Source organism: Anguilla rostrata, chromosome 15 (genome assembly GCF_018555375.3).
Source record: "Anguilla rostrata isolate EN2019 chromosome 15, ASM1855537v3, whole genome shotgun sequence".
NCBI classification, from domain to species: domain Eukaryota; kingdom Metazoa; phylum Chordata; class Actinopteri; order Anguilliformes; family Anguillidae; genus Anguilla; species Anguilla rostrata.
The window spans coordinates 12,260,099-12,268,612 of NC_057947.1; the positions used below are offsets into that span (position 1 = coordinate 12,260,099).

The 8,514-nt window shown below is 41.8% G+C and overlaps 1 protein-coding gene and 1 long non-coding RNA gene across 5 annotated transcripts in view; one reads left to right on the forward strand and one right to left on the reverse strand.

The window, feature by feature from the left end:
* LOC135240560 (vang-like protein 1) overlaps positions 1 to 296 on the reverse strand; it is a 40,360-nt gene extending 40,064 nt beyond the window's left edge. Inside the window, exon 1 of one of the 4 annotated variants that reach the window (XM_064310165.1) lies at positions 179 to 296. The gene's annotated coding sequence lies outside the window, so the exon portion shown is untranslated. The other 3 variants (XM_064310168.1, XM_064310163.1, XM_064310167.1) reach the window with 3 other exon arrangements.
* On the forward strand, positions 117 to 7,162 carry LOC135240561 (uncharacterized). Its single transcript, XR_010325718.1, has 3 exons — positions 117 to 254; positions 3,031 to 3,111; positions 6,467 to 7,162. It is a non-coding gene; the product is annotated as an uncharacterized LOC135240561 (long non-coding RNA).
* The last annotated feature ends 1,352 nt before the right edge of the window (positions 7,163 to 8,514 follow it).

The following is an 8,514-nucleotide window of genomic DNA, read 5'->3' on the forward strand; positions in this document are numbered from 1 at the left end:
TCACAATTAAGATAACAATGACTACACTTACCGACGACGAAGTAGGCCAACATAAACTCTGAGGAAATGTGGAAATCCTTAACTACCTAAACATTTCAGTAAGGTAACATTCCCACGGATGGATCTCGCGTACACATTTACATTTAGAAGCTGAGCGGATAGTAGGCTACACACTAACCCGGATAAGAGCTGGAGGATTCCCTCGTACAGCAAAGGCATGGGGGGCTGCACTTTCCGTGGATCTCGCGGAAAAGGTGTAGTACGCGCAGATCGCGCTAGGGGGGAAAACGCTGGTTGTAAACGCTGTGTTAATGACTTGCAAGCGGTATTAACGTCGCTCCCACAAAAAAATGTTTCCTACTTAGTATTTGATATGATTTGTTACGTTATTTAATAATTATTTACATTATTATACTCAAAATTCATCCAAGGATTTTATGTATTATCTAATTTTTTCTTATTTCCTCATCACCCAATAATGCTTCTACTGGGCAGTTTGCCATTAACATTAGCTCAATATCTTTCCACCTGGCTTGATAACTTGGGTTGCAAGAATTAATCAGAGGCCTAATCTGTGCTGCATAAAAATAATCTTTCAAATTTGGTAAGGATTATCCTCCCTTCTCCTTTGGAAATTGTAATGTTCTGACTCTTATTCTTGGTTAATCTTCGATAATGTTGGGGTGTCCCTTGGTAAATGTACTCCCAGATACAGCATTTCAGTGATTTTTAATCCCACTTCAGTTTATAATTAATTTTAAATCAAATTGGCGGTTCATAATTGATCATTTAAACTTGAGTCTTTTGGGCATTCAATGTATAACCTGCCAATGGGCCAAAACCATCTAGAAACTTCATAAATTCTGAAAAGAAGTGAGTGGGGTCCTCTAAATATAGGAGTGCATCATCTGCATATAATGCAATCTTGCAGTATGGTCCTTCCCGTGAATATTATTATTATTATTATTATTATTATTATTATTATTATTTTTGCATCTCATTCTATTGTAGCCACTGGACCAGTAGCTCTATAGCTACAAAAGGCAAAAAGAAGGTAGACTTGGGGACACCTTTCTGTCGTCCTTTGTTCTAAGAAAATACTGTCTGACAGTTAACCATTAAGTTTAATTCATGCTATTGTGTTTTTTTAAAATATATATATTACTTGAATACTTTTAATTACCTCTTGATGGAAATCAAATTCACTTAAAACTTCATATAAATAATTCCAGCTGACCAAATCAAAAGCATTTTCTGCATCTAAGCTCACCAAGGCTGCTTTCAAATTGTTGTTTTTGAAATGGCTGATGATATGCAATGTGTGCCATATATCATAATGGTCCTGTCTGAGTTGAATGAAATCCATTTGATCATTATGAATGAACTGGGGGAGAATCTTCTCAATTCTCTTTGATAGCTGTGTACAATTTATAATCTACATTAAGAACCGAAATGGGTCTAAACAATCCACAGTCCAATCTATTCTTTCCTTCTTTAGGAAAAACAGAAATAATGGCCTGTCTCTATGATGGGGGGGATTTTCCCCTCCCATAATGCTGAATTACAAGCAAAAAGAAAAGTTGGCACCAGCTCAGTTCGAAAAGTTTTATGCTATTCTGACTTAGACCTGTCGGTACCAGACGATTTATTTGCCTTTAGTCTAGTAATTGCTGCCATAAATTCCTCAGGGGTCATTTCTGCCTTTTTTGTACTATTTTGCCCTTCTGTAAGGACAGGTAAATGCAGGGACTCAAGAGAGGCTTCTGTCTGTTGCTCACTTTCTGCTTGTGGTTGTGTATACAGCTTGTTATAGTATGTACTAAAAGCAGTCTGAATTTCTTTCCATTTATATGTAACCACCCCATTAGTGTTTGGGTCCTAGTATTAGTGTTGTATTTTGTATATAGTTTTTTTCGATCTGTTGTTTTTGTAATTCTCTCACTAATAATTTTGTTGAATTGACCAGGCCTCGTAGTATTGTATTAATTATAATTAATTAAAATGATATATCATTAAACTTATATCATTTTATGTAAATGTGAACTAATTGTCCCTATACGAGGACATAGCTTCCTGTTCAAAGCCATTGCTTATTTTCCATAGTTATCAGGTGCAACTAGTTGCAAACAGCAAGAAGAAATAAAAAACGCACGCAAAAACATGGGCCAGGTCTCAGGAGGCTATTCAGCGCATCTAATTGATGTTTAAATTGGTGCGAAAGGAAGTGCTTTTAAGCTCAGAGGCCAGGAGCTCTGGAGAGCTATGACAGTCCTCTGAAGTGGAAGCAGCAGCTTGTGTAGAATGTGAATGGAGAGTGTTTGGGGGGCGGGGGGGCTCGGTCAGAGAGAGCGGGTTGAAGTGTGTGTGTGGGGGGGGGGGTGGTCTGGCATTTTCACAGAATTTCTGCTGCCAGCATTTCTATTCTCAGCCAAAGAGCGATGGGAGAAGACAAAATTGTATTTGTTTTAATTGCATTTTTATGAGTTTGATCGCTAGCATTTGGCTGCATTTTCTTCTGCACCAAAATGCAGAATTTAGTGAAAGAAAGCCAGCAGTGATTTATCACCTTGGCCTTAAACAGGCACTATCAGCACACGGCTCCAGACTCCCGCATTAAAGCCAATGGCAGAGGAAACGCAGGAGCTGTCGCCTGTGTGACGTGCTTTTATGAGTGATGGAGTGGAGCATCTGAGCGTCTCCGCCTGGTTTGTCCATCAATACCTCCCATCCTCTGTACAGGGGGGCACTCCCCTCTCTTTCCCAGAGGTCTGAAACTCATAAATGTAACACTGATGCTTTGGCTAGTTGGTTGACTTGTTTTGCAGTGTATTGGTCTGGATTATGTTTGAGTTTGCTCAGTGTGTGGCCAAGGTCATTCCCTTAAGGTATGCACCTGGGTTATTAAAGAATATGCCATTTTATTCAACATTTAATCATAAGAGCCCTCCCTGAAGTCCTGCTTAAAACTTGGTTAGACTTCAGGAATTTGTTTAGTGTGATATACATTTAACACGTTTTGTGTTTACACAGGTTCCATTTGACCATCCATCTATACCCGCTCATTCCTGCTCAGGCTTACGGGAGCCTATCCCAGCATGTATTGGGCAAGAGGTAAGAATGCACCCTGGACAGTTTGCCAATCACAGGGCACTCTGTTCACTCACACACTCATACCTATGGGCAATTTGGAGTCTCTAATTGGCCTGCCTGTGTGTTTTCGGGCTGTGGACGGGCTGGGGAGCCTTTTGGGGGGGGGGGTGCAGCTGGGATTCGAAACAGGGGCCTTCTTGCTGTGGGACATCGGTGCTAGCCACCACATCACCATGCCGCCCCTCCCTTGACAAATATTACAATAATAGCGGAAATCAGGAAAGGGAAAAATACTTTTTCACAGGACTATACACACACACACACGCACATTTAGTAAAAAATAATTCACAGCCTATGCTATGAGGCACATTGTGAGAGGGGTCTATTGAGATGCTCTGTTCTGCTCCACTGTTTTGTAGCAGTGCCTGGAGGCCCTTGTATACCCTTAGGCAGACATGATTAAAAACCTACAAAATGTTGTAACTAAACACATAAAACTGTCCCAGCTTTGCTCTTACCCCAACATGATATCTTCAGATGTGCATGCTGAATGGAAAATCTCATTAAAGCATGTTACAGTAAAGGGTTGTGTCAGATCATTCGCCTCCAATACATGTGTATCAGCACTGGTGTTCATATTGCACAGCGCAGACCTTAAGAGAGACGAGGCACTAAGTCCCGCAGCTCCACTGCTCTGTTTATTTAAATGCTCAAACTAAATCTGTACTTGACATCAAGTCTGCACGCTTCCCACTCAGGCTGGCCTAAATTGAGTGGAATGCTTTTATTCGGTCAGGTGTATTTGACAGTAGGCCTCTGGTTCAGAGGAATGTAAATATGTGTTCATCTTCAGGCTTGAATGTGCTCTGCAGATAGCCAAATCATCCTCTCTGTCAGCCAGAATGCCCTTACAACATATATCAGCCTAATGTGCAGATAAAGACAACACTAAAATAAAATGTGTACGAAACAGGCAGTAATCCAACAGTTCAGGAGTCACTCAGAAACCTCCAATAAAATGGTTCTAATTTCATATTCACTCAGCGTATTAAGACGTATTAAAGATGTTTTCCAGCACTAAGGTATCTGTTTTGCGTTATTTTCTCCTGTTTCTTAATAAATAGAACTGAGAAAGACTGAAGACCTACAATCTGACAATGGAAATTTCCTCTGAAGCACCTATAAACAACTATGGCAAATTTTGGTTCTAATACATTGCCGTGCCAATGTCACAGTTCATTGTGTAATGGTTCACATTGTATGCAGGATAAACAGTACTATAAATATCAAGGTTTATAGATGTATAGCCAGACATGCGTAGAGTAGGAGGTGTGGGGTGGGGGGGGCAGTGAGGCTCTGGGTGCCTGAGCACCTGCCCCTTTCGTGTAAAGTGTTCAATATGTTCAATGTTGATTTGATTATATATATATATATATATATATATATATATATATATATTTTCATTATTATTATGTATGTTGCTGTCATTCATTTTGGTAAAATATATTCTGAACAATATATTTTAGACAGATGCGCCCTTTTCTCACTTTGAGCACCTGCCCCTAAAAAGGTCTCTGCACAGATCTACTTAGCAGCCGCAGATACCTCAGTTGGTTCGGTATTGGTTAATGTTTAATGTTCATATTATGTGATATGGCTGATATACAATCGACAGCGCTGGATTTTATTTTGCCCTTTTCCCTCTTATAGGAAAGCATAGTGCTCCCCCTGCAGTCACAGCTGTGTACACCCATAACATTGCACGGATAGGTGTGGAATCCAGTTGTTAGGATTTGCTTTCTTGAAATATTGGCCAATATGTACATCAGCCTATATCTTCTAATTTATTGTAACTGTGCCGCAACTATACCTTTTATAATATAGTTAGACAGCATCTATACATGCTTAATATTGAATAGTTTCCTCTAAAATACACCTCCCTCTAAAATACACCAGGCACACTCAAATATTATTAGCATGCTATCTCTTACGCAAAAGTAGGATGCAGTGAAATAAAAACGAATTGTACTTACAGCAAGTGACCCGTTGTAGTAACGGTTGATCTGGTATCCTGTACTATGCGACCGACAGAGGGCAACCGTATAACGCCTAAACGGAGCATATGCTTCAAGACTGGACTAGAGCGCTGTTTCTTTCCTACGATATTGGGGAGGATTTATATCACCGGTGCACACGCTTGTCAAGTTGTCAGTTAAATTTTCTATTTTCATTACTTTAAATAAATTAATCTGGTTTTCGTTCTCAAGTTCTGTTTTACCCTTGTTTTTCGTCGAAGCTTTTTGTTGGGCTGCTGCAAGCACAACTAACAGAAAGTACTGTTTATTTTTGGAGCCCTCGAAGCTGTTATAGCCAAATAATTAGGTGTAAATTCCATATGCATAACTGAGCTAATTTGGTATTTTAAAAACATCTTCCATTTGCAATCAGTTCATCAAATTGAAATACATAGCCTACTCTGTAAACTCGGCTCATCTAATCTGCAAATAATTAAGCCTACTCGGTGTCTGTTGTCAAAACATTTAATGTGGGCCTGCTAATTAATACAATCAGCCGAGGCACTTATTCGGATGAGCGGTGAAACGGTTTTGTGTAATAAGAAAAAGGCACGGCTGCAGACTAAGTTTTGCCAAGAATAGTTAATCGTTAACCTTACAAGTTCACATGAAATATTTTTTGTATCACTTAATCGAGCATGGACATTGCTGAACAGACTTTACACCGACATCTATGACAGCCGTACGACTATGCTTCAGAATAAATTACAGTTAAGTAAAATTGATCCAAGTGAAAATATCACCGTTAGAAGTGTGCCGAACACGCTCTTTCACGTGAATGCACGCTCCAGGAGCGAGCGAGAAGCGCAATCGAATTCTGTTCATTGGTTTTACAATGCACGGAGGAAACTGAGGTGCAGATGGTCCCTATTGAATATGCAAGATGGGCTCGAGAGATCATTGAATTTGGGTGTCCGCGAGATGGATGGGTACCTCCCTGTAGACTCCAGTGGGGGGTGGGGGTGGGGGGCACTGAAAATGAAGAAAACGTGAAAAGAAATACACTACATTGTATGGGACCACACGCGGAAACTCACGCACGCGCACACGCACACACATCAAAGGCCATTTTTTAACAACCACAGGTTCAGGCACCCATATAAAGTGTTGTCAGTCTGTTGGTATAGGCTACAGATGGTTATTGCCGGAGTCTGAATGTGACGGGACTATCTAGCACCAACATGTTGTATGGAGTGTGCCGGCTACAATGTGAGAGTTAATGAGAACAGACTGACTCTTTTTTCTTTTTCAATTTCTCCATTCTCCCCTCTCTCTCCGCTCGGCACATATCCATCTGTTAGAGACAAAGGGCCAGGAGCCGGAGCGAGCCGGGTCCCTGCTGGTGAAGTGTGCAGGAATAATGCAGCCATCTCCACTGCTGCATTACAACACATGGACCTGCCTTTGTGCTGTAAATCCAACAGAACACACACACGCACTCTCTCTCTCTCTCTCACACACACAAACACACACACACAGGCTCTGTTCATTCTGCACCTCCATATCAGCACAGTGCCCAGAAGGAGGGGGACATTCTAAACCATTGTAATAATGATGGTGAATGAAGAGAAGACATTAACACAGGACACTCCTCAGTACTTCTGCTGTTCCTTCATAAGGAAGTGTTTGGTTGTTTCATTATGAAATGGATTATATTGTATATGGTGTGCTGCAGCCTCTTAGGCAGGACTCTGTAAAAAAAGAGATTATTATCTAAATGGATCTCACCTGGAAAAATAGTGGATGAATAAAAATAAATACGAATGATCATACACATGCATCCTGGGGCTTTTTCCGTGCATGTGCCTTGATCACAGACTCATTTTCTAAGGGTACATATCTGGGATATAACCTTAAGGATATAAATAAATCAAAACCACATCGGGTTTTTTTATGGCCAGACCTTGAATACTTAGTAATGATTAAGGAGGGTTTCCATAATAACCCATCCCAGCTGTATAATAACCCACCCTGGCTGTATAATAACCCATCCCCACTGTATAATAACCCAGCCCCGTTGAATGCAGGGAGCATATGGTCCCTTGTAGTCCTATGCCATTACATAATCCTGTGTGAAAGGCAGGCAATATGGGCCGTTCTCACTCACAAATGCACGCGCGTGCTGCGCTCAGCGCTCACCCGCTAACGCTTCTGCCCCTCTCGGCCATATAAAGAGCACACTGAAGGGAAACAGCAGAGGGGAATGAGAGATGCAATAAAGCTCCCCGTGCCCCTGCCAAACATGCAGGGAAGGCCGGTGGTGAGGAGCCATCAGTACAGGGGCAGAGATTGAATGTTGAGATTTTCTTAAAATGTTGGGATTGTTTGATCGTGAAAGAAAGCTACCGCTTAAAGAAGCAATCACACGAATGCTCTGCACATGTTGGTGATTGCACAAAAAAGGCACCGATGCAAGTCTGTACGGTAGATCTCCCATGCCTGGAGAAAATGCAAATCGAGAGCTCCAGAAATTCTGCATGGCAGCATACATGAATCGAAAAGCAAGAGAGTACAGGTCTCCATCTCTTACGGCTGTTTGGAAGGCTTTCTAAAAAAAAGACTTGGAGGGAATCAGCACAGTACCTGCAGACAGACAGGACAGACTCCCAGACAGCTGCCAGCCTGGATGATGAATGCAGCTGGAATTGGACTGTTAGAGAGAGGAGACCTTGGGCAGAATATGTCTGACAAAAGATGCATCTCTCCTGCTACAGAGAGACATGAATAGAAATGCAGCCTGGCCTTGCACTCCTGGCTCAGTGGCCACCTGAGGACGACGAGGCTGCCTCTGGGTGCATGGGCGCCACAATACACAGCTGAGCTTCACTGCCCCGTTGCATTATGGGAACGTGTGCGCCAAGAGTTCACCCACTTTGTCCTTGTGCTGTTCAGCAAGGCTTCACTCTGCTGGCCCTCCTTGTGTCTGTTCATTTCTGGGGGGGGGGGGGTGGGGGGGGTGGGGGGTGTCACACAATGATTCTCAGGTCAGTACTGTACCCCACTCTCCAACCTGTCAATCAAGTCTCATCACCTCTGTGACAGGGAGCAAATTATTAACTGGATAGGAGGCAACATGTTACAGACTTAAAAATGTGTGTCGCTATTTCAATTCTCCAATCGAGAACATAAGAATACATTATGACGAGAGCAGGGCATTCCGTCAATCTAAGCTCATTGTTAGAAAGCATCCATCACTGCGTCAAGTCTGGACATGAACACCTTTGACTTTGACTTGTTTTCAAGTGAGTGTAATAAACGATAGTTCTGAATGACTTTAACCACTTTCGTTTCAAGACAGCTGACCGTGTGACATTCTGTAAGTGATAGATAGATTAAATGAATGCCTGTA